The following is an 18,854-nucleotide window of genomic DNA, read 5'->3' on the forward strand; positions in this document are numbered from 1 at the left end:
AGCATTTCTCCTGTGGCATCCATTCAGCAGCATGGGCCTTAACCAAGAGCAATCTCCCCACCATTCTCAGAGGCAGGACTCCAAATCTTGCTGATAAATACTGAAAGACTCCCAAGGACTTCTGCACTTGTTGATTAAGAAGCATCATGACAGCCACTAGAGAAGCCACAGCAAAGAAGGCTTGGAAGACCCTGGAGAGGTGATAGGAAGGAAAAGCAAAACATACGCTGGCAGTTCTTAGAACTAGAAATATTTCTGAGTTTGCCTTTCCATTTGGATGGTCTGGAAGGCACAGGCATTAATCTGTGATATTTGTTATCCAGATTTAAACTCTTACACGGTGTCATGTACACTGCTTATAGAAGGAAAGCATTATTACTATTTTTAACAACGATATAATAAAAATTATTAGTTACCAATTACTTATAAAATATTGGACTGAATATTACTTCTGAGCAATGCACAGGTTGTGTTTGGCTGTGTTCTTTGTGTAAGCCTTGCAATGGGGCGAGGAGGGAAGAAGCGAGTGTGATCACGTGCTAATTGCAAATGCTTTCCCTTTTTTCTTACAAAGAAAGAAACATCAACTGCAGTCCAAGCAGCACAGATATTATAATAGCCTACACCAATCTGAAAATAAGATGGGTCTCATGACCTTCCCCTAGACAACACAGGATGCCAATAAGCACATATGCTTTTGAAGGAAAACCCTGGGACCTGCCACCTTAAAAGAAAGCTCAGGCTGAGGTCACGCTGAAGCATTCTGGAGTGCACCCATCCTGGGATTTTGTTTAAATTAAGCCATTGAGGAAACTGGCAAAAAGCAGCCACAGGCGGTGGAGTTGCGTAAGAACCTATTTGTGTGTTTGCTTGGGTGTGAGGATTTGTGTTTGCTCTTTATTTCACAGAACTGAAAAGATTTAATAAATTATGTATCACTTAAGGAACAAATCCTTTACAATCTAAATTCTTCCGACATAAAACATTCATTGGAAAGGCACCACCTCTTCATCTTTCCCCGGTCTGAAGGAGAGACTATATACTACAGTGAACTGTCCAAGAGATGTTTATTCTTTGTCCTTCATAACTTCTCTTATCTCTGGCAGAGAAAGAATCCCCTGAGCTGTGATGGCTGCAGTTTATTTTCCACAAAGGCTTGCCATCACTAGCTGGGCGGTAGTCAGACAGCACACTGTTTGCTTTGTCCCAACCAGCCTTGGGTAAGACAAGTTCCTTGTGTCAGAACTCAATTGTTAAGTACTGATTGCTTTTCTGTTTCTTTTTTTTTCCTCCTCTACTAGTAGTACATAATTAGGCCTATATGAGATCTTATTCTAGTTAAAGCTGCAGAAAACAGAGTATGATGCTCTTCAAATGTCCTGGAAGATGAGAGACAACTCAAAAGTTAGGAAATGCCAAAATGGAAGTTGCTCAAGCAAGCGGTCTAGAAGGGCTCACCTTTCCCACCGAGTCCTGGCTCTGGATGGTTGTCAGTGTCTCCTAACCAAACTGCATCCCTGAGCCCCTTGGGCCCTTGTTCTCACTGCTCATCCTGTGGGATCTCTTCTAGTAACTCACTTCTCACCTGGTTAGATGCCACCCTTTCTTTACCACCTGGAATATGTCCAAGTCTGTTTGTACCCTATTGTCCTTGTGACAACACTGCCCTTTAATTTAAATCGTGTTTGTTTCCTGGTAGTTACTTCCTTGATTAGTATTAGTACCTCCTTGCAGTCTTTGTTTTCTGTGCTGAATGAGTCCGGGACACCATCCTAGGGCAAAATGAGGCAGGTCATGCCCTGGGGTCTCACCACTCCCTTGCACAGTGGCCTCAGCACTGCTGTTGCTGGCTGGAGATGCCATCCTGCAGCGGTACAACAGTGGTTTGCCCGTTGTCGTGCTGCTGTCAAGGAAAGCTTCCTGGCCTTTTGCTCTGACTGGCAACCTGCCACGTCTTGCAGCAATACAGCACTAAGACATCCACTTACTGTTAATCCAGCTCTCCAGTTTCTGGTTGTCCTACCCACAGTGTCTGGTTCTACAGCCTCTCAGGGACATGGTAGAGATCCCATCACTAGCAGTTTTCAATACGTGACTGGATGGGGTGCTAGATAAGCTCATCTAGACTCCCTTCTGTGTGAAAGGTTTGACCAGGTGATCTTTCAAGGTTCCTTCCAATCTGGGCTGTTCTAGAATTCTGTGATTCTACCATTAAAAACAGCAGCCATCTGTGGTCCAGTTTGCATCTGAGAAGTGACTTTTCTGCAGTGATGAAGCTCCTGGTAGCGTAATTAGTGTCAGTACTGTTGAGATCTCTGGGCAATCCAGTACCAGGGGAAGGCAGAAAACATGGTGGCCAAAGCAGGAGGCCACTCACAGTCATTGGTCTTGTCCAGACCGGGTGCCCACCACAAAACTCAGCCATCAGTAGCCCTTGTTCCTCACAGACCAACCCCACCACTTTTCCTTCTACCTCTGTTCCCAGTTCTCTCCTATTCAAACAGTCCTAGTCCTTCCCATGCCCACAGGTCTGTCTTCAGTCAGCCCTGCTGTTACTGCTGTGCCCTGAGGTCCCCACCTCTTGCTCATCCAAGCAGTCCAGTGCTTCCCATGCTCTGGTTCCCATTTGCAGCCTATCTGCTCACACTCTCAGCTCTCAGCCCCCTTCTTCTCCCCTTGTGCTCCTTGTTGTGATCTACCCCTCTGTCCCAACTCCAGAAAGCCTTGCTGGGCAGTTTATCTTAACAGGGGTGTCCTCCAGGGTAGCCATCCCAGCAGGAGAGCTCTGGAGAGGCAGAGGTGTCAGCTCTTAGGCCACACATAGCCTGGCATGTGCTCAGTGCGGATGGAAGCCCAGATGTATTCAGCTGCTGACATTGGCAACTACCGCTGAACAAATGTGAATTTCAAAGGGATTTTCAGAAGCAGACTCCTGAAGCAGTACTTTTTTTCTGTCAGCATCTCCTGATGCCATGCTAACTTTCACTATCTTTCTCTGAAGCATGGGAATGGCAGAACTGTTCATATGTATGAAAACAACAAAACTGCACAAAATAGTGTATTTTTCTTTATTCTTACTGCGACTTGCAGCAGAACCATTTGGCTAAAATTTCTTCATATTAGGTAATCAGCCTCAAGCTGGCAACTCTTTCAGAAAAATTCCTCCCAAATAGGTCAAGTCTGGAGACGGGGAGCTGAACCCAAGCTCTCATAATGCCGTGTTTCTGAATCCGTACCCTGGTAATAGCAGGTGACATGTCTCAGACCTATGGTTGTGTAAAATAATCCACAGAACTACCTGCTCTTTTCACCTGCCCAGAAAAGCTCATGAAGAGTTGCTGGGTGTAGTAATCTGTTTGCAGCCTGCTGGGAGGATGGAGCAGCCTGTAGGTGTCCAGCAAAGCTCCATTCAGCTATTACACACTGAGCAGAACCAGAAGGTTGACTAGAAACAGCAATGGCCACTGTGGGTTCAGTTAGGAATCATGGGAGACCTTTCTGTATTTGGTGACTTGATGCTATGGTGACCAAAACTCCACAAACACTTCACAAAGAATAAGGCCAAGTGTTTTCCGCTCCTCCTTAGGCAGTGATGCTGCCTGGGAATAACCTGTGGTGGTGAATTCCTTTGAGCTGATCCTTTTCCTACATTGCTCTGCTGGAATATCCTATGCTGGGGTGAAAGACTACTTCAGATGCCATTTATGACCCACTTTATCTAGTGGATTCTTTACTGGTAGTTACCAGTGAACAACAGAGTCCTTGTTATACTCTTCAGAGTCCCCTTGTTCAGCCTAAGTACTGCTAACCTTTTGTACAGAACCCAAACAGCAAGTGGAGTCATCCTGCCTCTTAACACGCAACGAGTCACTCATTGTAAGCTTTACCTAGTGATGGTTGGAGGCCCCTTCAAAGCAGTGTGTGCTTCCAAAAGGTATGTTTAATCACCATGACTGCACTGCTGCAGTGGGAAGGCTGCTTCCCTAACCATGCTCTCCAGGTGTTCATCCCTCCAGGTGTTCTTTTAGAAAAGCATTTTGTACAATAGCTACTCTTCCATTCTTTCCAAGTTCTTCATATCCCATTTGTTTCTGAGTCACCTTTAATTAATGCCACTCTTTAAATGCTCCCGACTGTTCTGGCTAAAGTGCTGATATAGCAGAAAGCAGCACCAAACTGAAAGGCTGAATTGCTTGTGTTCACAGAAAGCATTTATGAAAGTGAAAGGTGAGGCAAAACATTTTCACCAGGTTGGCACTGGTACTGCACCTTATTTCTCTTCTACCTGAATAAGTCTGGTCTCCCTGTGAGCATAAAATTTCCCATTCCTAAGGACCAGAAGAGCACATCACTCAGCACTAATCATGGCTCAGGTTCTCTGTGCAGCTCCTCTTGTCATTAACAAGGGATGCTGCCAGGACTTCCAATCTTGCCGAAGTCAGGGGAACTCTTTCTACTCACTTCAAGTGATGGGGTAATCAAGAACACACAGGGATACAAAACCTAGAGGTGGGGAGAAAGTTGCAGGAGGGAGGAGAGTTCTTTGCGTAACCCCAAAGGCATTTGTGCTTATGCAGCACAACTGTGCAGCACAATCATGACCATAAAGTCTGATGGAAGCATTGCTTGGCATGCTCTGGTTGCTCCCATGCTCAGCAGGGCTGAAGCAACATCAGGAATTCAAGAAATCACTGCTGCATCACCAGGTAGTGTAGGTCATCCCAGGTCTGGAACACTGCATGCAGTTCCCTCCCAAAGGGCAGGTGATCAGAAATGTTACAAGGTCAAAATGACCACAGCTGGATGACACACCAAAACATGCAGGACTCTGCAGGCTGGATAGGCCAGCAGGAAATGGGAGACAAAGAGCGAGCCAGAATATTTTGCGTGCTATTTCCCACAGTACCATGGATGCCAAATGCCACGGTCAAAAATGCGGCCTATAACAGACAAAAAGATTATTGGAAGTACCTCATAGCTTGTGGAGCTCACGGTTGCATAACATGGAGATAAAAACTACACAGGGGTTCAAACAGCAGTCAGAACAATCCACGAAACAAAGTGTTGACTTAGAGATGTGAAATGCAGAGATGTGAAATGCAGAGATGCAGATCCAAGCTCCAGCTGAGGAAGTCGGAGACTCAGAATGGAGGATGCTTGGAAGGGAAAGAATGCTGTTCACTTCTTCCCAAAGGGCAGGGGCTCTCAGAGGTGTGCAGTGCAAGTGTATGAGCTTCTGGTCCAACCCAGGATAGATAATTGCAGCTTCTCATGCAGTGGCTGTGGATAGGGGGACAGGGCTTGTCATGTATTTCTCAGCACCTTCTGAGAAAGGGTTGTGTTTTGCTTTGGTTTGATCCACAGTGCAGAGATGTCTCTGTGCTCCTGCAGTGCTTTCTTGTGGCTCCTGCGGAGTTCGTGAAAATAAATACAAACCTTGCTATTGTGTCAGCCAGTAGTCAGGCTTAATGACCATTTACTGGCCCATACACTGTTGGGCAAAGAGACTCCCTCTTAATGAAGGTCCTACTAAATAACAGTGTACAAATAATGCATAATTACTCAAAATGATGCTGGCTCCTTTAAGATCAAGGAAAATGGTCTCAAATTATACTTGGATTTCTTCTTCCTCAAATGACATCAACTGGTACCCCAAGAACAAAGTCCTTTCAGCCAGAGAAGCTGTTTATAAGTAAAAAAATACATGTTTTTTATTAAAAACAGAATACTTTGAAATCACAGTAAAATAAGATTCAAAAGAATTATTGTATTATATATATCTGTAATGGCAACATGTTTATAACTAGCAGTACTTGTAATCTGCATTTTTTGTGGTTAGTAACATGGGACTCACTACTCCAACTCTGCAGGTGAAAATACAGAGACCAGGAAAGAGAATGTGGATGTGACTTCTGCAAAGTCACATAATAGCTCAGTTGTCAAATATGAAACACCAAAGTGGGAATACACAAACATAGAAGCCTGTTCACAAATGGGAATAAAATATGAAAAGAATGAGCAAAGCTTTCTGTTCCTAAAAGAGCTAAAAGAGGAGGGTCACCTGCAGTGGTTAAAAAAAAAAAAAACAACAACAAACCAAACCAGACATCTTAAAACCACCTGCAAAGTCCCTGACTGTCTACATAATTCATACCAGCTTCCCTCAAGGGAGGAGCTGATGCAGGAATCTTCCCTGACTGCTGCAGGAGATGGAAATGGGGCCATTTGCCACAGATAAAGTGGTTTTATTCAATAAACCGATAAGGCTTGGATTCTCGATAATGGCAGAGCTGAGGTAACTGCACAAAAGCTGTTTAACCGTTTCTAAACCAGTTGAGACATGGTTTCCCCACTTCACATCCATCCTGTGCCAAGTGAGCTTGGTTTTTCCCTTCTTTCTATTTCTATATCCCATGACACCCTATCACACTAAATTATCTGTTATCAAGATTCTCAGGGAAGAATCAAAACTCTCCTCTCTTCAGGGAAGAAAAAAAAAGGGCAGCTGCTTCTTGAACCCTTTCCTCAGCTCCTCTCCTCTTCCACTATTTACTTTATTTCTTTACCTTGCAAACAGCTCCAGTGTCTTGGAGCCTGGGCTAAGCCCAGCCCTTTTGTGCCCTGCAGTCATCGCTGCATCTTTAAGGGAAAACTGATTCCGAGGAATGCTGTGCATGCACATACCTATCTGGGCGCTGCACCCACACCTGCCCACCAGGTAACCAGGGCCCGCTGGCCCTCGCAGCCACATTCCAGCCGGCAGAGCTATTACTCGCTAATTGTTACCTGTCAAACAGGTAAACGAAGCTTTTGGGCCAAGTCCAAACAAGCGCATATTCCCACGAAATCCTAAACCAGCAAACCTTTGACCTTTCTGCAGCCCCACTGATGATTTTTACTAGGACTGATTTAAAAGTATGATGGTATCTTTGAGGGACAGAAAAAAGAAGTGGCAAGTTGTGGTATTATTTATTGTGATGAAGCTTTCTTGTACGTGTTAATACCTGCATGAGAGCAGAGGATTACCAAAACAGGAGAGCAGAGAGGCAGCCCAATAAACACGACAGAGCTCACGTCCCCCAAATCACCTGAGTGGGGTGGCTTTCCAGTGCTGATCCAAAAGCAGTTTGTGGATGGTGAGGGACTAATATGCTAAACCTCCTGAGGGTGAAAAAGTTAGTGTACAGAGTAGCTCAGAGCTATCTGGGAGGCCTGGAACTGGCATTTCCTCTTCATTTCACCCTGTTCAGACTTGCTCCACAGAGCGTAACAGGATCAGCTCATGTGGAGCAGGAGGGTCTCTGCACACAGCCAGAGGCAGCAGCCTGTTCCTGTCACCCAGGAAGGCTGTAAAGATGGCTGGCTTTGCCCCTCTTAGAGTTTTTTGAACAGGCCAGCGAGGGAAAGCAGTCCAGACCAAACTGCTCCATAATAAAGTTTGATCCTCCTGGCTAATAGCACAGAAAAGCCATTCCCTCACAGCATAAACAGAAAGGCAGGCTGTTTTCACTGAAATATCTGTAAGATTTTGTATGCTTCAACATCAACATGCACTAAAATAAAAAATGGGGTTTATTGAAAAACTGCAGCTATAAATCACAACATTAAGAATAGCAGAGATATCCCTACTCTACCATGACCCTCCTCCTTACAATCTCTCTGGCTTGGACAATGAGTGCCGTGGGGAGAGGACCTACACATTCTCACAGTGGGTGATATGATCTGAGACTCTTCTGAATCAGTAACATGACTCAGTCTCATTACAGCTTCACCCCAGGTATTGTGTGAGTCTTCCAGCTCTCAGAGACGATAGCTTAGGAAAGAGGGGAGAGTAAATGGTATAAACCAGATGTTATTAGTAATAACAGAAACATGATCTGCCCAGTAAGATGGTAATCTTTCTCCACAAAGGTTGCAGATAGCCTCCATGGTAAGCTTGATTTTGACCTGTCTCTCACCTTAGCTTTGTCCCAGTTAAACCAGACTTACACAGATCTCTCAGATGACATCCTAAACACTGAATTTTATTTTGGAAAAGATAATTTTTAACATTTTTAATAGGTGAATTTATTATTTTTAATTTTGGAATAGCTGAGTTTTATTTTGGAAGTTACTAGGAGAAAGCAGTTGTTAGAGAGAGCTTTTGCAAGGCAAACTGGCTTCTATACCTTATTTGAAGAAGTATTTAAATTTTTTACTTTACATAATCACAGAATGGTTTTGGCTGGGTGAAAGACTACCTGGTTTGGGGCACTTTCCACTAGACCAGGTTGCTCACAGCCTCATCCAGTCTGGCCTCGAACACTTCCAGAGACGGGGCATCTTCAGCTTCTCTGGGCAACCTGTTCCAGTGCCTCACCACCTCACAGGGAAGAATTTCTTCCTAATACCTGACCAAAATCAGTTTTCAGTTTAAAGTCATTCCCCTTTGTCCTATCACTAAATGCCCTTGTCAAAAGTCCCTCTCCAGTTCTCTTGTAGACTCTTAGGTACTGAAAGGCCGCTGTAAAAGGTCTCCCCAGAGCCTACTCTTCTCCAGGCTGAACAACATCAATTTTCTCAGCCTGTCTTCAGAGAAGAGGTGCTCCAGCCCTTTGAACATCTTAATGGCATTTCTGGTTTTAATCCAACAAAAGCTCCAGAATGAGGTTTGGTGCTTTTCTTTGGAACAGGCTAGTGCCTTGTGCTGATCTTTATGAGTTTTTAGCTGACATGAGATCACATATGCTTGCAGAATTTCAGCTCAGTCCAGTACCTTCTCTAAATTATGAGGAACTGACTCAGAAACCAGAAGAAATCCTGGTATCTAACATCTGAGCTAACAGGTTTTGTGAAGCTGGGCACAGCTTTGGGCTCCTGCAGACCCACAGGGCCCTGCACATTTCTTACAGGAATTGGAAACACCTCTGAAGTTCCTTCTCTTTAGCTCCTTCACAGTATTTTCTTGTCTTCTCTCACACACATAGCCTGTCAGAACCCCACAAAACTCCTCAGCAGTACAGGAACTGCTCAGGCACAACATCTGGAGGTCAAGACATGGATGAGTCCCTCTCCCAGAGCCTCCTCTGCTCCGTGGGGAGATGGCCAGACTATTTGTGGTCAGCTGACACCCACCTGCATTATCTGAATGCCCTTGTGACAGGGCCTTCTCCCCAAGCGAAGAGGAACCCATGGACAAACAACCATTATCAAGCCTTCACTTTAAATGGATGCTGTGAAGAAGTAGCTGGTCTGGCCCCACTGCTCCTCACCCAGTAGCAAGAGATACCCCAAGCCTGGCAGGGAGCAGGAGGGAAGGAGAAGGGACTATTTCAATACGGCCAGAAGAAAAGGGGAAATGTTTTCTCTTGTGGTTCCCAAAAGGAAGCAGCATCTTGGCAGAGGCAACCTGCCCGCCAGGCCAGTCTGTCCTCTTAAGATTCCTCTCAAAAGCTATGCAAGCAAACAGTGGTCCCTTCACAAGCTCTATTCAGCTGAATACATTTTATTTGGGGTTCTTCTCTGTTTTCACCTTACAGGCAGATTATTCAGATGCCTTATCTGCTCCCAGCTCCTTGCCAGGCTCCAGCATGGAGTATCTTTCAGCTTGTAGCACTGTCACCAGATTCCCATGCTGCATCAGTCACTGCACTGACCAGCTTCCATGGGTATCATCTTAATGTTACTGTCCAGTAGCATCTGAAACCATCAGTAATGGTACCCATAGGTATTTTAAGATAAAAAGAGAAGATATCTTAAAAGATGACTAGTAAAAGGGTATCTGTTTAAAAACCATCATGTGAAAACTGACAGCTGCATTACTAATACCCACCTAGAACCAGATGGAAATAATTTGGCCAAAAAATGCTGATTTCTCCTGTATCTCTCATTCCTGTTTTGACAAACATTTACTGAACGAAGAGCAAGGTTTCAGGAATTTGTTGCTTCACACAGGCTATTAAGATTCCTGGAGCACCTGGGCTCTCCAGGCTGCCCTGCAAGCTGGTGTTATTTGTGACAAAGCTGACTGTCCATGTCTAGGGCTGTCATGTCTGTTCTCTCTATAGAGTTGTTGAGAATGCGCCAGAATAACTTGGTTTTCTCTTTCAGACTTGTAGAAGAACTGTGTCTGAAAACCTGTTAACTTTTCACAACTATTTATTAGCTCTGCCAGCGAACCTTACCTCTCCACAGCATCACTTTTACAATGTAGCTACTATATAGAGGATGTCTGCTTTGTAATTAGCTCTTACTGGTGATTCAGCTTTTTTTTTTAACAGCTGTTGAGGAGGGTTGATTGACACGAGGGTTAAGGAAACTGGACTAGATGTTCTCATGCACTGGTCACCAGAAAAGTGGACTACAACCAACAACTCACATGGTCCCAGGCCACTGCTGGTGACCACAGGCTTGTTATATTATCCCATTTGTGACTCCAGCTTGAGCAAAACAGTGTTATTCACAGAGCTGGTGACACAGAAAGTTTTCTAGCTTCTGTGGTGTTCAGAAGTGACCCATCCTGGTATTGGTGCTCGATGCATATGTGAGCTTTGGTACCAGTTCGTTTAATCAAGAGGTTGTGCAATAATTTAAAGCTGTGTTTACACATTTCAGATTTGGAAAAGCAAATGTAACAAAAAGAAGAAAACATGTAACTCTTTAGAGTTACAAAACAACCTTTCTTAATTTAAGAAATAAACATGGGATTGTCACAAACGGATGCAAAACAATTGAGAAAAAGAGATGCGTGCCTAATCAAAGCAAGCCCTGGTTAGTTCAGTGGTGCCGGTGATGCATCAGTGATACCAATTCCTACAGTCTTCTAAAGGCCACTCTCATAGAGTCATATGACAGCAGTGTATTATTTAAATCTCTGATTCTTATACTTCATTTGTACTTCAGGGAAAAGCTTTAGAGGGAAATACCGAGACACTGGCAGACAGATGAAATCTCTATGTTTTAAATGTCATGAATCTAAAGCACGATGCAAAGAAGGGAGTGCCACCATCTGTATGCATTCACTTCAGACTCTAAAGCAAGGTTTGAAGCTGAGGGCCTCCAGAGTGTGTTGTCATCTGCTGCAAACACAGCATGAAAGAAGCAGAAAGTAAGATAACAGGACTTGTGCGTTTGTTAAAAAGAAGAAAGAGCTCAGTTCTCAAATGCCTGTGTCTTTGCTGTGGCTCAGGACACAGCAAGCCGCCGAGACAGCAGTATCTCTGGCACTGCTTCTGTGCACGTATGGAGCATTTGCTACAGCGCTGACACTACTTGTGTCTTCCCATCTCCACATTGTCTGCTGTCCACAACGCTTGCTCCACTGCTGGTATCAGGGCAAGAATTGCCTGCCAGGGCCAAGCTGCCTGTTCTCTGCATGAGCTAGCTGGGAGGAATGCCCTCCAGCTCCCAGCCACTAATTAGCCACTAATCTCATGCACTAGGATTCCCACACACCATGCAGGCTTCCTTTGGTGACTTTTCAATTAGCATCACAACACCCCAAGCTTTGAAGGCTTTGTGTATATTTATCTTTTCTTCCAATTGTCAGGGCCAGCAGACATAAATTAAACCAATTTAAGAGCATCTGTGTATCTATTATTCGGCAGCTATTAGCCTAAACTGACATAGCCCTCTGTCAGCTGACAGACACACTTATATTACCTGAGTGTGACTTACTTGTGTTCTTTCACAGAAAATGTGACACGTCACATAAGTTCTGCTTTAAAACTGGAATTAATTTCTGCATGTGCAGGAGAGATGTCTGCCCTTATTGCACTGATGTGTCATGTCTAGATGTAGACGATGCAGCTCTGCTGGATGAAGGAGGACAAAACCAGCACATCAGTGCCAGACTGAACAGGGACTGTACGCAGTGAACGATAGGAAAGTTTAGAAGAGGAGCAGCCATGTGGCATGGGAAAAATCCTCTTCTGAAACCAGAGACCAGGGTGAGGAGCCTTACTATGCAGGTAGCAGCTCTCACCTACAAACAGACTGAATTCAACTTACAGGCCCTGATCAGTAGCTCACAAAATTAGACAGATTCTCAGTGGACTCCATCCACTACAGGATCAGGCGTTCTAAAAAAGCAGTATAGTGCTTCAAAGGAGAAAATTATACTTGAGGCTTAGAAAGACACAAAGATAGAGGAAGCTGTAGAATTCCTGGGAAAGTGACTGATCGGGAAAGTGCAGGGTAAGCAATTTACTGGACACAAAGACAATGACTAGACAGACATGTAACAAAAAATTCCAATTCCTTCACATTGCCATCAAGGATTTGTGTTGGGTGATACAGCAAGCCTGGAGCCAGGTTGCTACTGGCTACTGCTTCATCACTGTTGAAATTTCAACTCCTGTATTGTCATATCACTCCTATCCATCTCCATTGTCACTGCTATCAAAATCCAGTCACTGGAGCCAAGAACTGCTGCTGGGGCAATTCTCTGCATTAACAGGGAATCTTTGAGCAGAGGCATTTCAAAGCACCTTCCTCAGGCTCTAAAGGTTCTCCCCATTATAGTGTGATTGGTTGTTTAAACTGAGGTAATTGGCATGTGTATAATTTGCCTTGCTGACAATGAAGATTTTCAGATATCCTTAGTCTCCCTTCCCCCTCCCTGCCCTGATGGAAGCTCTGGAACCCAAAGGGAACAGCACAGATCAAGGGGAAATCCCTGCTCCCCATCCCCCATGTTGCAATGCTGTTTGGACGGCCATAGCATCAAATTTAACTTCAGGCATCTACCGTCTAAACCTTACAAAATTGGAGCACTAACCAGCTGTGGAGTCACTTCCAAAGCAAAGAATGGATTTCTAGTGCAAAGGACAACTTAAATGAGTAACATTCTTCATAATACTGTCTATAAAAACACCTTCTATATGTACATCGTTCAATGAAAAGATGGTCATTTCACCTGTGACTTATAAAATATCTTATTGACCAGATAACTGCACTCATCTATACACTTCCATGAATTCAGAAGCTTCACTGATACTGCATGATGCTGATCCTGTCTTGCACTTGCAAAAATTCACCACCACTCCAGCCCCTGGAGGAGCTGAAATGTTCAAGAAATGGGTGCTGCCAGAGCTGCTGGTGATGGCACATCTGCTGGTAATGCCAAGAAACATCATGCACTACAGCCACGTGTGAGACTCTAGGAGAAAAGCGCTGTGCAAATGCTGTAATTAATTCCCTATGCTTACACTTGGAAGGCTTTAGTTCACCCTGAACAGAAGAGGCTGCTTTGCATGCACTTTCACAATCACTTTAACTCAAAGCTAAAATAGGGTTGCTGCCAAAAGAGGTGGGCCTCTTTCCTTTTGTTGGGTCCAGCATTCCCACAGTTTGGCAATGGAATTTTAAGGGGTCAAACCAACCTATGTACGTACCTGAAAACTAACCCTATTTAAAACCAAACCAAATGAGAAGAGGCTTCAGGCAGAGGAAATAGCAAAGCCGCTGCTGGGACACCAGAGGGCAGAATTCACGACGAGGGTAAGAGAAAGAAAAAGCCCCTTTGGGCAGCCACACACTCTTCTACCAAGCTCAGCCAACCAGTGGTGATTCCAATGCATTAATTTCTTGGGGATCTCAGACACATATGCTTTACTCCACTGTAAGGAGGAGGGTTGAAGCATGCAGTTATTCCCCCTCACCTTATAAATAAGATCCCAGGATAACTAAGGTTACAGGACCTTCTGACGTATTTTTGTGTCCTGCTTTTTACTCAAATTGCTGCCTGCTCATCACTGTGATTTTGGGGATAGATATCACAGGAATAACCGCTATGGGATTACTTTGCTCCACGTTGTGGTACCAAGCTCAGTATCCACCACCTGCACTTCGTACACACATAACACTGAGAAAGATTTCATCAAGAGTTATAAAACTCTGGTGAGAGAGGACTCCACTCTGCCCAAGGTAAGACATGTCCTTAAAGCCAGGTATGATACCGCATCATCAGATGTCCTGTGTAGATACTGGCATCAGTTTAGAGTTATCAGTGCAACATTCAAAATTCAACCTATGCTGCACCAATAGGCTGAACCAATTAGCTCCGATAAAACGAGATAAAGACATTTGGGTTTAAAATACCACATTTCAAATTTAGTTTTTCAAATTTAGTTTGTCAATTTTGTGAGTGGAACTCACCTGGAATTTTTCTCCCTCTGTAAGCTCTACCTTCAACTTTGCTAGTGATTTAAGCAAAAAAAAAAGCACAAGGTTAGATTGAGAAAGGCACCTCATACTCTCTCAGGCTCTGCCTGGGAGCTCACAGGAGGACTGACGGATTCTGCTAGGCAGCAGGTTTAATGAGCAGTTAGGCATGATGATGTTTCAGGGGCTAAGAATCCACAAAGCACTCAACACTCTGGCACATGTTTGTCAAAACATGTATTGCCTGTCTGTGCAGTATAAAAATAAATGCATTTTAAACTGGGGAACTCACTGGTTTCACTGGGAATGCAAGAGTACTTTCCAGGAGTCAGGCTGAGGCGTTCAGCAAACTGCCCATCTGTATTTGGCATCAGCCTGAGATTTGGGCAAGGGGTAATAAATTCCTGGCTCTGCACATACTCCGCATATAAACTTTGGCAAGTCTGTTGCTCAAAATCCTCACATATAAAATGGAGAGGTGCTACTACCTCCCCACGAGCGCCTTGCACGCCTTCCTTGAAAGCTTCACAGGTCAAGAACTGTCTCTGGCAGATGGTGCCTGGGCTGAAAGAGTTTTAGCAACTTCTCCCTGATACCAAATGTCTCTGTCTTGGGGCTGGGAGACTGTGTGGTGCTGGTTTAGGCTCCCTCTCACAAAGGTTTCCTGAACCTTTGAAAGTGTCCTCCTGCACCTAGTTCATTCTGGAATGATGCAGATTTTATTTACCTTTCTCCCCAAGCACATCAACCATGGTATTGATTATGCAGAGGGGTAACTCCTACTTCCAATGGTGTTACAGCAAGGTCTGCCTTCCCCTTAGAAGTCCTAGTACTCAGAGCAAAGTTTATGGTGAAATAAGGAGCAACAAGCACAACTTGCCCCACCCTTCCCTGCAGGGCTATTGCTCATGTGTGGGAGCTAGAGAAAAAAGCAGTGAAGAAATGTAAATGTAAATCTGCCTGCTTTGCGCCTCACACCCAAACACTCCATATAAACAAACAGCCATCTCCAGGTACTGTTTTCAAGTCAAATAGAGACAAGCAAATACTCAACATCTCTGTCCTGGAGCCATGTAAAACTTCTTCACTGCAGAATGCTTTCACCTTGCTTCTTTCTGAAGCTAAAATTTCCACTTACTTGGGAAAAGAGGAAAAGAAATAAAAATGTAAGGGAAAAGCATAGATACTGTAAATTTGTTTATTCTAAAAGATTTGGTTTCTCTACTGAAACAAAGGAGGGAAAAGTTGCAGTGCAATTCCTATTTACACACAGTGTCTAGCGCATGACATGTTAAGAAGTTTCTGCATCCTGAACCAACTGAGAAAACATGGATGTTTTATCTGATCCTTTCTTAAACTAGGAACTCAGAGAAACAAAGGTAGGGTAAAAGCAGCCTATGTCACAGCCAAGTAACATTCCAAGAAGTTGGAATTACATAGTATCTTCAATATGCATTAAAAGACAATTAAAAAAACAGTAGTGAATTAGGTGGTGTATTAGTGCAGTGCACACAGATAACAGAGATACTGTAAAGAAAAAATGAGGTGTAAAGCAACTTGGAACCAACCCATCAAAGTGAGCCACTGAGAGCCTGATTTCTGGGTCTGGCTATCCCACAACACACAGGCAAAATGAGATAGAACAGTTATCACATCTCCCTGGGTGTCAGGGAAGCCCTTCCAGCAGCAGAGGAATAGCAAAATCTACTTTTGCAGCACTCTGAGTAGAGATAAAGCAGGCTTGTAGGTGCATGCAGGGCATGTGCATTGTATAAACATGGCATCACTGAGATGGCAAACCTGATAGGACAGGCTGACAAAGCAGCTGCAGGGGATCTAAAACTGGGGTCTTCCCCAAGCCAGGGACTAAATGATCTTGAAGCTCCTGAGCACTGAAGAACCAAACATAGGCAGTAAGAAAGGCCAAAGGTTATGGCAATAAGCTATGATCCTGCAGTGCCCAGAAATGCTTGATGGAGTAATATTATATACTGCCTTTATATTTATGAACAAAACCAGTTGGAGGCTTTCTTCTGAAATACTCCTGTATTTCAAAAGAGAATACCAAAAAGTTGTAGGAAGTGGCACTGCTACAGCTGTCTGTAAAGGTACTAAAGGTAGAGCTGACAAAGCTTCAACAGAAGCACACAGACACAGGGTCTGCTGACCTTTCCACAGAACAAGGCACTGCAGAGGTGCTCTGGCTCCAACACTGGCTCCTTTTGTGCCACCAGACAATACTCTTTATCCTCTGCCCTTCAAATAAAATAACATTTGCTTGCTTCTGAGAGCATCCACAAGGATAAATTAGCAATAGCACAGTGGCTGTCAACCCCACCTCTTACTCAGTGAATTCTGAAAGCAGCTTTTTCCATTTGCTGTGATTTTTTAAGTACCTTTCTCTTTGATTATAGTATTGACCTATTTTAAGGGAAAACTACACTGATTTTAAGCAAACAGGATGGTAAGTCCATGTTTCCCAACTCCTACCACTAAAGTATTTCTGTGGATTCTATGGGCTGCATTTACTCTAGTTCTTGAGTGGGGGGAAAGTAAACAAGCAATTGTTTTTATGCCATCCTTCACCTGCTGCATTCTGGAACACTTATGCCTATTTTAGGACAGACTGTTGCAACAAAAAGACACATTTGTCATGGCATTTAGAATGCTTATTGTTGCAGGGCAATATTTTAGACCTATGGAGCTTCTCTATTTTTTTAAACTCTCAACATACTTATAACCAATGTAAAGACATTTGAAGCTCTTGGGTTTGCCCCATGTTGATCACACCCCTATTTCAATTTCCTTTAAAATGGTGCTCTGCTGGTCATAATGGTTCAAGGACTGACTGATGTGAGCTGGGAGCAGCACCCTTGGTGGAAAACACAGACTTGGCCATTCCCACTCTGCAGTGAGAGCCTTCTATCTGGGCCTCCATGGAACTTGGAGAACACCAGCCCATCTCCCCCAGGCACCCACTGCAGTACCAAGAACAACTGTGGGCTCATTTTGTACAACTGAGGAAATTCTGTGTTATCAAGAGGAAAGAAGGGCAGAAGGCGAGAAGAGGAGGGGAGAAGAGAAAAAAAAAGAAAAAAGGGGAAAAAAAGGGAAAAAAGAAAGAGAAAAAGAGAAAAGAGGGAAAAAAAGAAGAGAAAAAGAAGAAAGGGTTAAAGGAAAAAAGAAAAAGAAGAAAGAGGAAAAAAGAGAAAGAGAAAAAAAAGAAAAAGGAGGGAAAAAAGCAAAAATTTTGATAAGAAATTGGGTTTAAACTACCACTGGCAATTAAAAAATGTTCTAGTAATTAAAGAAAAAAAAAAAATACAGGTATTAGGACAATTTTCTTACATTCTCCGGGAGCTCTTCACAACCTAAACAAAACAACGGCACTTTACCTTCATCTCAAAACAGTTCAAATTAGAAATACTCAAAATGTGTCCATGAATTGCAATTTTGTTCTGTGACGACGCAAAGACCTTGTCAATTGACACAAGAAGCTGGACAAAGCTTTAGGAAGATGCACTCTTTACATTTTTCTCACTGGTCAGGTTATTTACATTCTCTAGCTCTGCCCCATAAAGACAGGACACAATTTTAATGCCAGCATAATTAATGTATTTCCAAAGTCTTGGATCACATGTCACATGATACTGTCTTTCAGAGATGTCTTCTTACTCTTTTTTCACACTACAGTTTTACACTAACAGCAAAACTACCGCCATTAGGTGACCTAACTGTATTTTCACAGTGTTTAAAAATGGTTTAATGAATCACTAAAAAACTCTACCAGGCAGATCAAAGCATCCGCAGAAAAGCCATCATTCTATATTAAATTCTATTGAATTGGTTCCAAAACTATGAGTAGTCTTTATGAAATAGATTGGTACTTTAATGTCTGCTAATCAAGTATGAACCTAAGATTCCAATCTATTGTCATACTTTGCCACCTTCTTACCTGTTTAAATGTCTCAATGTCAATCCTTAAAGGATTGACATACTGTGAAGTATTTTCATCACTAAAAATTACTTCTGTTTTAAGCTGAAACAACATTGTGTGTGCCACACTGCCTCAGTGCAGTGTTGCAGATATACAGGATAGTCATGTTATAACTCTGTCATGTTTCAGAACCATGAAGTCTACATTCAAAATGAGCAAAACAAAAAATACAGCTTCTCTTTTTTTTTTTTGTTACATATTTCCATATTGCTTTGATGAATCGAAAAGAAATGCAAATCAGCATTTCATATAGAAAGTGCCACACTCAGCTCCACACCTTACCCTGTGGCCAGGAAATGCTTGATATTCCATGATCCTCCACATGGCTGAGCTGCTGCTGTCATACATGATGTGGAGGTACTTGAGAGCTTGTGGTTGTTAAAAGGCTTCCAGCAGATCTGTTTGGGGAGCGCAAATTGCAGTTTCCAGGCAGCATTACAGAAATCCACGAGTACTTGCCATTAATCACAAAATCTCCTATTCCAACAGGAATTTTATATTTCCTTGTGAAGCATTAAAAGTCAACTGTTACCAGGATCATGGTTACTTAGAATCACTTTCTTGAAGTTAACAGTGCACAGCAATTCATTCTTAGGGCAGAAGAATGACCTGTTTTGGGGTACAGGAAGGTTGCACTGCAATCTTTTAAGCTTATTTTGATGTACACGTGTTGGGGTTTTAGTTTAGTCTGTTTTTTTTTTTTTCCTGTTAAAGG

General features: G+C 43.3%; 1 long non-coding RNA gene across 1 annotated transcript in view; it reads right to left on the reverse strand.

Annotated features, from left to right (window-relative positions):
• Positions 1-18,801, reverse strand: part of LOC121668248 — a 50,218-nt gene extending 31,417 nt beyond the window's left edge. The window contains exon 1 of the long non-coding RNA XR_006017326.1: positions 18,422-18,801. This is a non-coding gene — a long non-coding RNA (uncharacterized LOC121668248). The remainder of the gene's footprint in view (positions 1-18,421) is intronic.
• Between the last annotated feature and the right edge of the window lie 53 nt (positions 18,802-18,854).

Source organism: Corvus kubaryi, unplaced genomic scaffold (genome assembly GCF_017639235.1).
Source record: "Corvus kubaryi isolate FWS band 111438036 unplaced genomic scaffold, C.kubaryi_AGA036_p1.0 37385, whole genome shotgun sequence".
In the NCBI taxonomy this organism is placed as follows: Eukaryota; Metazoa; Chordata; class Aves; order Passeriformes; family Corvidae; genus Corvus; species Corvus kubaryi.